Source organism: Pantherophis guttatus, chromosome 3 (genome assembly GCF_059756535.1).
Source record: "Pantherophis guttatus breed Tessera chromosome 3, ASM5975653v1, whole genome shotgun sequence".
Classification (NCBI taxonomy): Eukaryota; Metazoa; Chordata; class Lepidosauria; order Squamata; family Colubridae; genus Pantherophis; species Pantherophis guttatus.
Window position 1 is genome coordinate 205,532,418 of NC_142065.1, and position 12,266 is coordinate 205,544,683.

A 12,266-nucleotide genomic window follows, 5' to 3' on the forward strand; every position below is an offset into this window, starting at 1 on the left:
TCCAAATTTTTTTACTACCAGTTCTGTGGGCGTGACTTGGTGGACTTGGCTTGGCTTAGTGAGCGTAGCAGGAGAAGGATACTGCAAAATCCCATTCCCTCCCCACTCCTGGGGGAAGGATATTGTAAAATCTCCATTCCCACATCATTCTGGGGCCAGCCAGAGGTGGTATTTGCCAGTTCTCCAAACTACTCAAAATTTCTGCTGCCAGTTCTCCGAACTCCTCAAAATTTCCGCTACTGGTTCTTCAGAACCTGTCAGAACCTGCTGGATTTCACTCCTGTCATCACTGCAGTTTTTTTTTTTTAAAAAAAAAATATGGGACAATTGTTTGTCTGGGATGGTATAAAGGCTATGTCAAGTTTCCGAAAGATGCCCTAATTAATTCATGAGCCATGATCCAAACTTCAAAGGAAATATATTGATTTATTAGGAGCAACATTCCGGCAATACTTGGATACAGTTAGGACTGATCCCATGTAGATTTACATTCCCCTATGACCCTGTCTCTCCCCTCCTCTCTGGCCATGTCATAAATCACATTCTCCAATTAACCACTTTGGCTGGCTGTGAAACCTAACACCCTCCTTCTGATTGCGGTCAGAAAGAATGTATGGAATTCACTTCAGTTCTCCCTCCCTCCTGCTCATGGCAACTTGAAAGCTTTGCAAGTTGACAGGCTACTGCTTTAAACAGGGGGGTTGGACTAGAAGATCTCCATGATCCCTTCCAGCCCAATGATTCTAGTTTTATTGTGTACTTGGCCTTTCTGCTCCAAGGAGGGCTGAAGACATCTTAAGCAAATCTGAAAACAAAAGCCGAAGAAAGAAAAGCTTAAGTAAATTAGTGCCTCAAACAAACAGCTTTCTAAACTATTAAAATTATCTAAATGTTGAAAGTCTGGCTAGGGCAGGTAATAATAACTATCCCAGTGATCAAATTACAGAGCTATTCCGCTGGCATGACTTAAGTGCTGAAAGAGCTGAGCAGGACAAAACAAGAGAATTGTGGGTTTTTATTGTATTAAAAGTACATCGAGTTTATGGAGGAAGCTGGCATGTTGTGGGGGATTCTTAATCACAAGGAGCTTGGAACGAAATCCTCCCCCTTCCTATTGCTGAGCTCCCAATAATGAAGTAAAGTCTTCTTTAAGTTAAGCTTAACTCCCGGCAAATCCATGCTATCTTTCCAGCCACAGAATGGTTTGCTGCAGCATTTTTTCTTTCTTTCTCTTTTACTGATAGTCCTCGATTTACGACCGCAATGGAGCCAGGCATTTTCATCATAAGTCATAGTGGTCATAAGTCAAGGCACCCATGTAAGTGACCCAATTTTACCTTTTTAATAGCAGTCATTAAGTGAATACCATGAACAGCAACAGAATGGCAGGGTCAATTGTCAGAATATTCATGACTGGGAAGACATGGTAACAAGGTCAGCCAATGAATAGGCATAGCAACTAAGTCAGCCAATTGATAAATTCCTTGAATGAATTGTCCTGCAGCAAATTAGCCATGGTGAGATGGCCACAGCAAGTTGGCCATGGAGAGTTGGCCATAGTGAGGTGGCCATGGAGAGTTGGCCATAGTGAGTTGGCCATGGAGAGCTGCCTGTGGTGAGTTGGCCATAGTTAGTTGGCCATGGAGAGTTGCCTGTGGTGAGTTGGCCATAGTGAGTTGGCCATGGAGAGTTGGTCATAGTGAATTGGCCATGGAGAGTTGGTCATAGTGAATTGGCCATGGAGAGTTGGCCATAGTGAGTTGGCCATGGAGAGTTGGCCACGGTGAATTGGCCTTGGAGAGTTGGCCATAGTGAGTTGGCCATGGTGAGGTAGCCACTGTGAATTGGCCATGGAGAGTTGGCCGTGGTGAGATGGCCACAGTGAATTGACCATGGAGTGTTGGCCATAGTGAATTGGCCATGGATATTTGGCCATAGTGACTTGGCCATGGAGAGTTGCCTGTGGTGAGTTGGCCATAGTGAGTTGGCCATGGAGAGTTGGCCATAGTGAGTTGGCCATGGAGAGTTGGTCCTGGTGAGATGGCCATAGTGAGTTGGCTGTGGTGAGTTGACCATGGTGAGGTAGCCACAGTGAATTGGCCATGGAGAGTTCGCCGTGGTGAGTTGCCCATAGTGAGATGGCCATGGTGAGATGGCCGCAGAGAGTTGGCTGTGGCCAGTTGTCCCATTTCCCTCTTGGGGGGATACTTATCAGGATTCAAATCAATTAGTGATTAAGTCAAGACTATCTGTACTTCCCAGACTAGACAACTGTTCTACGATTTCTTGGTGATTTCCATTTAAATATTATCTAGGATGACCTAGAACTTAGAATTTTCTAAATGAGCCAAAATCACAGAGAAGCTTTTGAAAACAGGTATTCTCTTATATGGTTTATCTCTTTCTTGATGGTGAACTTGACAAAGAAGAATATTGGAAACAAACCTCAAGCTTTGGGGTTTTGCATGTCTTCATGTGTGTCTTCAAATCCATCTTAATCTTTGCAATGAACTGAAACGATCAGAAGTGGTTTGCCAGCATCGCCTTCTTCCTAGGCTGTGACATGTGAAAAAAAAAATTCATTTTTTCAGTTGATGGGACTGTTTGATAGACATAAGGAATGTGCCCTTGCAACTCACAGCAGACTCATAGCAACCTGTGATTCTCAAGAGGCAAATGTTTCTTCTAACTAAGACCATTGTTCTCTGTATATCATAGACGGGCAGGAAGTATATTTTTTAAAAAAATTTATTTATTTATTTTTGTCAGCATGTATTAGATAACAGATAAAAATATAAAACATGATTATGAATACATGAAATGAATACGAATAAATGGGGATAGTAGGACAGGGACGAAAGGCACGCTGGTCCGCTTATGCACGCCCCTTAAAGACCTCTTAGGAATGGGGTGAGGTCGACAGTAGACAGTCTAAGGCAGAGGTGAAATCCAATATTTTTTACTACCAGTTCTGTGGGCATAGCTTGGTGGGCGTGGCAGGGGAAGGATACTGCAAAATCTCCATTCCCACCCCACTCCAGGGGAAGGATACTGCAAAATCCGCATTCCCTCCCCACTCCTGGGGGAAGGATATTGCAAAATCTCTATTCCCATCCAACTCTGGGGCCAGCCAGAGGTGGGATTTGCCAGTTCTCCGAACTATTCAAAATTTCCATTACCAGTTCTACAGAACCTGTCAGAACCTGCTGGATTTCACCCCTGGTCTAAGGTTAAAGTTTTGGGGGTTTGGGGAAGAAACCACAGAGTCAGGTAGTGCATTCCAGGCGTTGACCACTCTGTTAGGGAAGTCGTATTTTCTGGAGTCTAGTTTGGAGCAGTTTACCATAAGTTTGTATCTATTGTGTGCTCTTGTATTGTTTTGGTTGAAGCTGAAGTATTCATTGGCTGGTAGGACATTGTAGCAGATGATTTTATGTACTATGCTTAGGTCAGACCGAAGACGGCAAAGTTCTAAATTGCCTAAGCCCAAAATTTCAAGTCTGGTGACATAAGGTATTTTGTTGCGATCAGAGGCGTGGAGGACTCTTCTTGTGAAATATCTCTGGACTCGTTCGATTGCATTAATGTCCGATATGCAGTACGGGTAATCCAAGTAATTCAAGATCTATTACATTACGTTCTGTCTTAGATCCAGTACTCTTCAATATCTTCAGAAATGACTTCGATGAGGTAATAGAAGGGGAACTAATCCGATTTGCAGATGACACTAAATTGACAGGAATAGCCAATACTCCAAAAGACAAACTCAGGATATAAAAAGATCTTGACAGACTTGAACTACGGGCCCTACACAACAAACATGAAATTTAATGTGGAGAAAAGCAAGGTTTTACACCTAGACAGGAAAAACGTACAAGTATAGATTAGGCGAAACCTGGACCAAAAACAGTAACAGGCCCTTGAAGTCCTAGTCAGTGGTGAAATGTAAAATTTCTACCGGTTACTACCGGTTACTACCGGTTCTGTGGGCGTGGCTTGGTGGGGGGGTGTTAATGTGACTGGGTGGGCGTGGCCAACTTTTTTTTTTACTTTTAAAAGCATTTTTTCTACATTTACGGGACCGCCTACTACCACAAATAGTCTCCCACCGGCCAGTACGCTCTCATAGAGAGGGGCTCCTCCGGGTGCCATCCGCCAAACAGTGTTGACTGGCGGCCCCCAGGGGGAGGTCCTTCTCTGTGGGGGCACCCACTGTCTGGAATGAGCTCCCCACGGAGATACGGAGGATCCTGGATCTGCGCACTTTCCGCCGCGCTCTTAAGATCTTCCTATTCCAGCAAGCTGGCCTGGCCTAACCTTTCCCCCCTTTTCTTTTAAATTGAAAATTTTCAATCTGTTTTTAAATTATTGGGATGTTTTAAATTTGTCTTGGGCTAAATTGCTTAATCTGGTTTTATTTCAGCTTTTAAATTTTGTATTTATGTATTTTATTTTGTGCCTGTTCACTGCCCTGAGTCCTTCGGGAGTAGGGCGGTATATAAATCTAATAAAACAAAATAAAACAAAGAAACAACCTCTTCGGCCGAAGAGGTTGTAAAAAAATGCTTTTAAAAGGCTATGACGATCAGGCAACTCAGCTGGGATCGTCAGAGCCTTTTAAGAGCATTTTTTTCAGCCGAAGAGGTTGCAGAAAAAATGCTTTTAAAGGGCTCTGACAATCCCAGCTGAGCCGCGCGATCATCAGAGGCTTTTTTTTTTTTTTTACTTTTAAAAGCATTTTTTGGGCCGAAGAAAAAAATGCTTTTAAAAGTAAAAAAAAAAAAAAGCCTCTGATGATCGCGCGGCTCAGTTAGGCATGGGGGGCAGGTGATCCAGTCCGAACTGGGAGCATTTCACCCCTGGTCCTAGTGGAGGCATAGAATCAAAATCACGTGAAGTATTACTACTGCTCTATAAAGCCTTAGTAAGACCCACCTGGAATACTGCATCTAGTTTTGGTCGACGACTTCACAGAAAAAGATGTTGAGACTTTTGAAAAAGCGCAAAGAAGAACAACTAAGATGATTTAAGGTCTGGAGACTAAAACATATGAAGAACGGTTGCAGGATATCATGGCTTAGAATGGCACTCCCTTCTCCTTGGCCCCTCGCAAGGTTTTGCAATCTTTACCTTTTGTGAGTCAAGGAAGTAACCTCTAAGTTGTGAGGTTTGTGTGAGGACTCAACCTTTGGCATGAGGAACTTGTCGTGTCTTGATTTCCTTATTTAGTTAAGTTGATGACTTTTGCCAACTACGTTTGTGTAAAATATGCTTTGTCAGTTTTAGTCCAGGTGCCAAAAAGGATTAAGCCTCTTTTGTTCTATGGGTAGTCCCTCAACTCACAACCACTTGTTTCGTGACCATTTCAAGTGACAACGGCACTGATGAAAGTGACTTATGCCCAGTCTTCGCATTTACGACCATTACAGATCCCAGGGTCACATGATCAAAATTTGGGTGCCGGGTTAATTGGCAGCTTTAATTGATATTTGCAGTGGGATTGCCATTTGTGATCTGCCCCAGGGGTGGGTTCTAAATTTTTTTACTACTGGTTCTGTAGGCGTGGCTTATTTTGTGGGCGTGGCTTGATGGTCATGTGACAATTCTTTAGGATTTAGCAGAGGTACTGGTCTACCAGGCTTTTAACTGCTTGCAGAGCTGTACCGATCTACCCATCTATTTTTGCAGGCACTGATCTACTCATGCATTTTTGCAGGCACTGGTCTACTCATTTGTTTTCTTTTAACACTGATCAGCTGTAAGGCGGCCCTTTGAAGCCCCGCGGCAAGAGTTTAAACAGTTTTCTTCCCTCTAGCCATCAGCTGGGACTCAGGAGGCAGCAATAGATTGTGGGTGGGCCCAAATAAAAGGTAAGAATAATGCAGGGGGGTGGGGTGGGGGTGGGGGATGGGGGGTCAGAATCGGTTCGGTGACGTCATATTGTCACTGCTACCGGCTTGGTGGAACCAGGCCAAACCGGGAGGAACCCACCACTGATCTGCCCGGCTGCCTTCCGACAAGCAAAGGAATTGGAAGGAGCTGGATTCACTGAATGACCTTCTGAGTCAGTTAACTGCAGTGATTCACTTAATGCCCATGGCAAAAAAGGTCATAAAATCGAGCTCACTTAACAATCGTCTTGCTTAGAAAATGGAAATTTTATAAAGGAGAATATTTGTTGCTCAGGGTTGAAATGAGGGGTCCTTGGACCTCTCTGAGCTTGGTTGTTTACTTGCAGATGTTCCATTACCCAAAGTAGGTAACATCATCAATGTTAGAGGGGAGTGGGGTTGGAGTTGGAGAAGGAGGACTGTGGGGTCTTGGTTCTCTCTGAGCTTGGTTGTTTTCTTGCACATTTCATTACCCAAACTCAGTGGTGGGTTTCTCCCGGTTCGGCCTGGTTCGGCTGAGCCAGTAGTGGTGATGATATGACGTCACCGAACCGATTTTGCCCCCCCTGCCCTCCCTTGCCCCCCCACCCCCCCTGAATTATTCTTACCTTTTATTTGGTCCCACCCCCAAACTATTGCTGCCTCCTGAGTCCCAGCTGATGGCTAGAGGGAAAAAAACTGTTTAAACTGTTGCTGCGGGCTTCAAAGGGCTGCCCTACAGCTGATCAGTGTTAAAAGAAAACAAATGAGTAGACCGGTGCCTGCAAAAATAAATGGGTAGACCGGTGCCTGCAAAAATAAATGGGTAGACCGGTGCCTGCAAAAATAAATGGGTAGACCGGTACAGCTCTGCAAGCAGTTAAAAGCCTGGTAGACCAGTACCACATGATCATCAAGCCACGCCCACAAAATAAGCCACGCCCACAGAACCTATAGTAAAAAAATTTAGAACCCACACCTGCCCAAACTAGGTAACATCATCAGTGTTAGAGGGGAGTGGGGTTTGTGGAGGAGGAGGAGGAGGTGGACTGTGGGTTCTTTGGTGCTCTCTGAGCTTGGTTGTTTTCTTGCAGACACTTCATTACCCAAACTAGGTAACATCATCAGTGAAGATGATTACCTAGTTTGGGTAATGAAACATCTGCAAGAAAAGCAACCAAGCTCAGAGAGCACCAAAGACCTCTCAATGGGAATTTTGATTCCAATTTTGGTTGCAAATCGAGGTACTCCCCATATTGACTTAGAGCTCATTGGAAGGTCAAGAAAGATGCAGAGTAAGGTTGACATGGGCGATGGTTCTGACTTTCTTCCTACCCCAACTAACATCTTTTCTTCTCTCCGAGGACTTCAACTGAATTAAGTCAGGGGAAATTTTCACGAATGTCCTTGGTCCTTGCCAAGTGCTTGCATCCCTTGACTTTGGCAGAGGCTCCCCCCCGCCAGTGTTTCCCACCCAAGTTCCTTCTGTTCGCAACGCCACCGCTGACCTTGGCAAGACTGTCCCTTGCAGACTAATGACCAATTGGAATTAATGGCTTGATGCTGTATCTGATGCCATCAGGGTTTCTCAGCTGGCCAGTAATCCCATTACTGCTTAATGGATCTGATTCATCAGCCCTTTGAAGTTTGAGTCACTGCTGCATGAGAGGAGACACAGAGAGGTTATTACTATTCTCGGACGGGCTCATTTACTTCACTAATCAACCCACTTCTGATCCTTTCAGGAGAAGGCTTTAGGAAGCAGGGCTGTGAGAAGGATTTCTGGAATTTTGTTTTCCACCCTGTACAAACAGACGAGGAAGTAAATTCATCTGTCCATGCTGTCTTTTCTCCCAAACCGCAAATGTTCTCAGTCTATGCAATTGTGTTCCAAGTGCACTTGAGGGAGCAAAGAATAAAGGAAATGGGAGGAGAGGAAAAATAACATTGCAATAGTAGGAAGAGTCGTCATACCTGGCATCGCCTAGCCAACTTTTGATCCCAAGAGAAGTTTTTTGTTGTTGTTAGCTGCGAAGTCGTGTCCGACCCATGGACAATGTTCCTCCAGGCCTTCCTGTCCTCTGGAGTCCATTTAAGCTCACGTCTACTGCTTCAGTGACTCCATCCAGCCACCTCATTCTCTACCGTCCCCTTCTTCTTTTGCCCTCCATCTTTCCCAGCATTAGGTTCTTCTCCAGTGAGTCCTTCCTTCTCATTAGGTGGCCAAAGTATTTGAGTTTCATCTTCAGGATCTGGCCTTCTAAAGAGCAGATCTCCTCTAGGACTGATCGGTTTGATCACCTTGCACAAGAAAAGTTAGGCAACTAAATATCCATTGATATTTAAAAAATATCAATGGAAGACGATATATGTGGCTGAAGAGGTGAACAGTGAGGTCCTTGGTGGTCTCTGAGCTTGGCTATCTGCTTTCAGGCATTTCATGACCCAATCAGGTAACAGCATCAGGGTCAGTGAGTTTGCAGTTTGCTCCCTGTTTATAGCTTTCACTGTCAGTATTGATGGGAATGTGGGTTTTTCTTATTAGTTCCTTGATTGAAAGTTAGAAATGCTTATGATTTGGAAGGACTACCAAGTAATCTTACATAAATGCATTGGCCAACTACTTCCGTATTAATATGGACCTATCTTTGTGGACCTTCTGAATCAAGTCTGATTCAAGGGAGATTTCATCTAACACTAAATCCCAACTTGGCTGACTTTCCCATGGCCCATGCCATAAATGATGACAGTTAGAACAATTAATCAGTGGAACGACTTGCCTCCAGAAATTGAGGGAGCTCCAAAGCTGGAGGTTTTTAAGAAGGGATTGGACAGCCATTTGCCTGGAATGTTATAGAGTTTCCAGCTTGAGCAGGAGGTTGGACTAGACCTCCACGACTGCTTCAAACTCTGTTATTCTATTAAACGTGATTTGCAAGCAACTGGCTATATTCATACAACTCCCAGATTTAAAGAAACTTTTCCTGGCTCAAGATAGAGATCCTGATCCCAAAGTCCAATTCGCATAAATCATGGTGCAGGTGTATTTGAACATTCTCCATCCCTGATCACTTTGGTAGCTTCTTAAAGCCAAGTTGAAACCATAAGTTGCTTTATTTATTTATAGAAGAGAAGAGGGGTGCAATGTTGACTGGTGCTGGCAACATAGCGTTGAGACAAAATCTATTACTTGGCTTTGTTTTGTAGATTATTATTTTTATTATTAAATTTAATATTTATTATTAAAGCTGTGGCCATAGTATCATTGGGGCAAAGACCAAAAAATTGGAATGGAAGACCTCCAAGGTCGCTTCCATCTCCTCTCCTCTCCTCTCCTCTCCTCTCCTCTCCTCTCCTCTCCCTCTCCTCTCCTCTTTTCTCTTCTCCCCTCTCTCCTCTTTTCTCTCCTCTCCTCTTTTCTCTCCTCCTCTCCCTCCCCTTCCCTTCCCTTCCCTTCCCTTCCCTTCCCTTCCATTCCATTCCATTCCATTCCATTCCATTCTATTCTATTCTATTCTATTCTATTCTATTCTATTCTATTCTATTCTTCAGATAAAAGTAAAGATTTCCCCTGTCCAGTCATGTCTGACTCTCATCTTCATTTCCTCACCAAGGGATGCTTCTGTGGTCATGAAGCCAGCATGACTATATGCCAAAGTGCATGGAACACTGTTACCTTCCCACCAAAGTGGTACCTATTTATCTACTCACATTTGCATGCTGTTGAATGCCCGTTTGGCAGGAGCCGAGGCAAGTAACGGGCGCTCGCTCTGTCACACAGTGCTCAGGTCTTGAACCCGGTCTGTCTTTATCTGCTGAGCCATCCGCTAAGATTCTTCAACGATCAAACATTTCACAGCTGGTTTTCTTGACATCACAGAAGTTCTAATCTCATAAATCCTCAGATGTTTGGCTTCATTAGGGTTGACACAATGGATGCAAATTATGCATCTGAAGATTTGGCCTAACTATATGATATGTTTTTATTTTCTGTTGTTTCTGTTTGGGTCTCTCTCTCTCCCTCTCTCTTTTATTTGGCAACTTCTTTTTCGTTGTGCTTTTATGGTCTAATCTCATCTCTCCTGTGAACAGCTGCCTATAAATCACAGATGTAGCATGTTCCAGATTTCAGATTGATTGCTTTAACACCTGGGTTGTGATAGCAGCCTGCAAATTGCAAAAGAAAAAAGAAAGATAGGGGGAAAAAATCTGAAGAGTGACACTCTTACCCTTCTTTTACCTCTTCTGAGAGTTTCTGAGAGTTTCAATCTATAGATGAAAGCAATCCAGCTGCTTCTCTTTAGTCAACAGAGATGTTCCTCCATCTGTGAAATGGAACTTGCTTTCTGAAGACAAATAAAAGTTTAAAAACAAAGCGAAAATAAAGACCAGCGGAGCAGCTCTTTAGAAACACGCCTGTAAAATTGGAGGCAAATAGACGACCCGTCTTGTTGTAGGGTTTGAAATAGGTTCTGGATTCAATTTAAACATGTCTATCCATTCTGTATAATGATCCGGTTTCAATTAAACTCCCAAATTGATTTGGAGTGAATCTCGGAATCACAAGGCTGGAAGGAACCTCAGAGGTCATCTAATCCAACTCCCTGCTCAAGGCAGGAGACTTATAACGTCCCAGCCAAATGGTTATCCAGTCGTATTTTTGAAAATATCTACTGATGGAACACCTACAACCCCAGAGGCAAGCTGTTCCAGTGATTGTTCTTAGTGTCAGAAAATTTCTCCTTACTTTTAAGTTGGATCTCTCTTTGACGAGGTTCCATTCCTGCTTTCGGGTGCTTTGGAGAATAAGTCAAACCTTTCTTCTCTGGGGCAACCCCTTAAGTAATGAAGCCAGTTATCATGTCCAGGGATGGGATTCAGCAATATCACACACTATGCTGGATTCAACCCTTGGCCTTGCCTTTTCTTGCAATACAGGTAAACCTCAATTTACAACCTTTCATTTAGTGACCATTTGAGGTTACAACAGCATGTTGAATCTTTGCCCCCCACAGAGAGGGCTCGCAATCTGGGTGTCCTCCTGGATGCACGGCTGTCTTTAGAAGAGCATATGACGGCCGTGGCCAGGGGGGCCTTTTATCAGGTCCGCCTGATTCGCCAGTTGCAGCCCTTTCTGGACCGGGACGCCCTGCGCACAGTCACTCACGCCCTTGTCACCTCCCGGTTGGACTACTGTAATGCTCTCTACATGGGGCTCCCCTTGAAGAGCACTCGGAGGCTCCAACTGGTCCAGAATGTGGCCGCGCGGGTGGTTATGGCTGCAACCCGTTGCGCCCATGTGACACCCCTCCTGCGCGAGCTGCACTGGCTCCCAGTGGTCTTCTGGGTGCGATTCAAGGTGTTGGTCACCACCTTTAAAGCGCTCCATGGCATAGGACCCGGGTACCTTCGAGACTGTCTTCTGCCACCAATAGCCTCCCACCGACCAGTCCGCTCCCACAGAGAGGGTCTCCTCAGGGTGCCATCGGCCAAGTCATGTCGGCTGGCGACACCCAGGGGGAAGGCCTTCTCTGTGGGAGCCCCAGCCCTGTGGAATGAACTGCCCCCGGAAATTCGTAAGATTTCTGACCTCCGGGTATTTCGCTGCGCACTCAAGACCCTATTGTTCCGCCAGGCTGGGTTAGCAACATAATTTTATATTGGATGTTTTAAACTTTTGGGGTTTTAAATTAAGCCAAATTTATTTAATACTTTTAAATTATTTTAAATTGATGTCTATTCTGTTTTTAAATAGGCTGTACACCGCCCTGAGTCCTTCGGGAGAAGGGCGGTATAGAAATAAAATAATAATAATAATAATAATAATAATAATAATAATAATAATAATAATAATAATAATAATAATTATTATTATTATGATGTTCAACATGACCGTGGGATCTGTAATGGTCGTAAATGTGAAGCCTGGGTTTAAGTCATTTTCAACAGTGTCGTTGTCACTTGAAATGGTCACGAAACAAGTGGTTGTGAGTTGAGGGACTACCCATAGAACAAAAGAGGCTTAAATCTTTTGGCACCTGGACTAAAATTGGCAAAGCATATTTTACACAAACGTAGTTGGCAAAAGTCATCAACTTAACTAAATAAGGAAATCAAGATACCACAAGTTCCTCATTCCAAAGCTTGAGTCCTCACACAAACCCCTCAATCTGGAGGTCACTTCCTTGACTCACAAAAGGTAAAGATTGCAAAACCTTGCGAGGAAGGTACAAAGAAGAATGTACTACCATTCTAAGTCATGATATCCTATATTAGTAAAGCAACTCAGAGATGGGAGACCTTCTCAGAAATGCTTAGTTCACTGCAAATTAATCAAAATACTTCAGTGAGTCATGCAAAACAAGGAAATTGAATTAATGGGATTTTGGTTCAATT

At 43.9% G+C, this 12,266-nt stretch overlaps 1 long non-coding RNA gene across 2 annotated transcripts in view; it reads right to left on the minus strand.

Annotated features, from left to right (window-relative positions):
• Positions 1–406: 406 nt before the first annotated feature.
• Positions 407–12,266, minus strand: part of LOC132709029 (uncharacterized) — a 28,013-nt gene continuing 16,153 nt past the window's right edge. Inside the window, exons 2-4 of one of the 2 annotated variants that reach the window (XR_015733448.1) lie at positions 10,100–10,216; positions 2,446–2,556; positions 407–805 (exon numbers count right to left, since the gene is read on the minus strand). This is a non-coding gene — a long non-coding RNA (uncharacterized LOC132709029). The remainder of the gene's footprint in view (positions 806–2,445; positions 2,557–10,099; positions 10,217–12,266) is intronic. The other variant, XR_009620090.2, reaches the window with a different exon arrangement.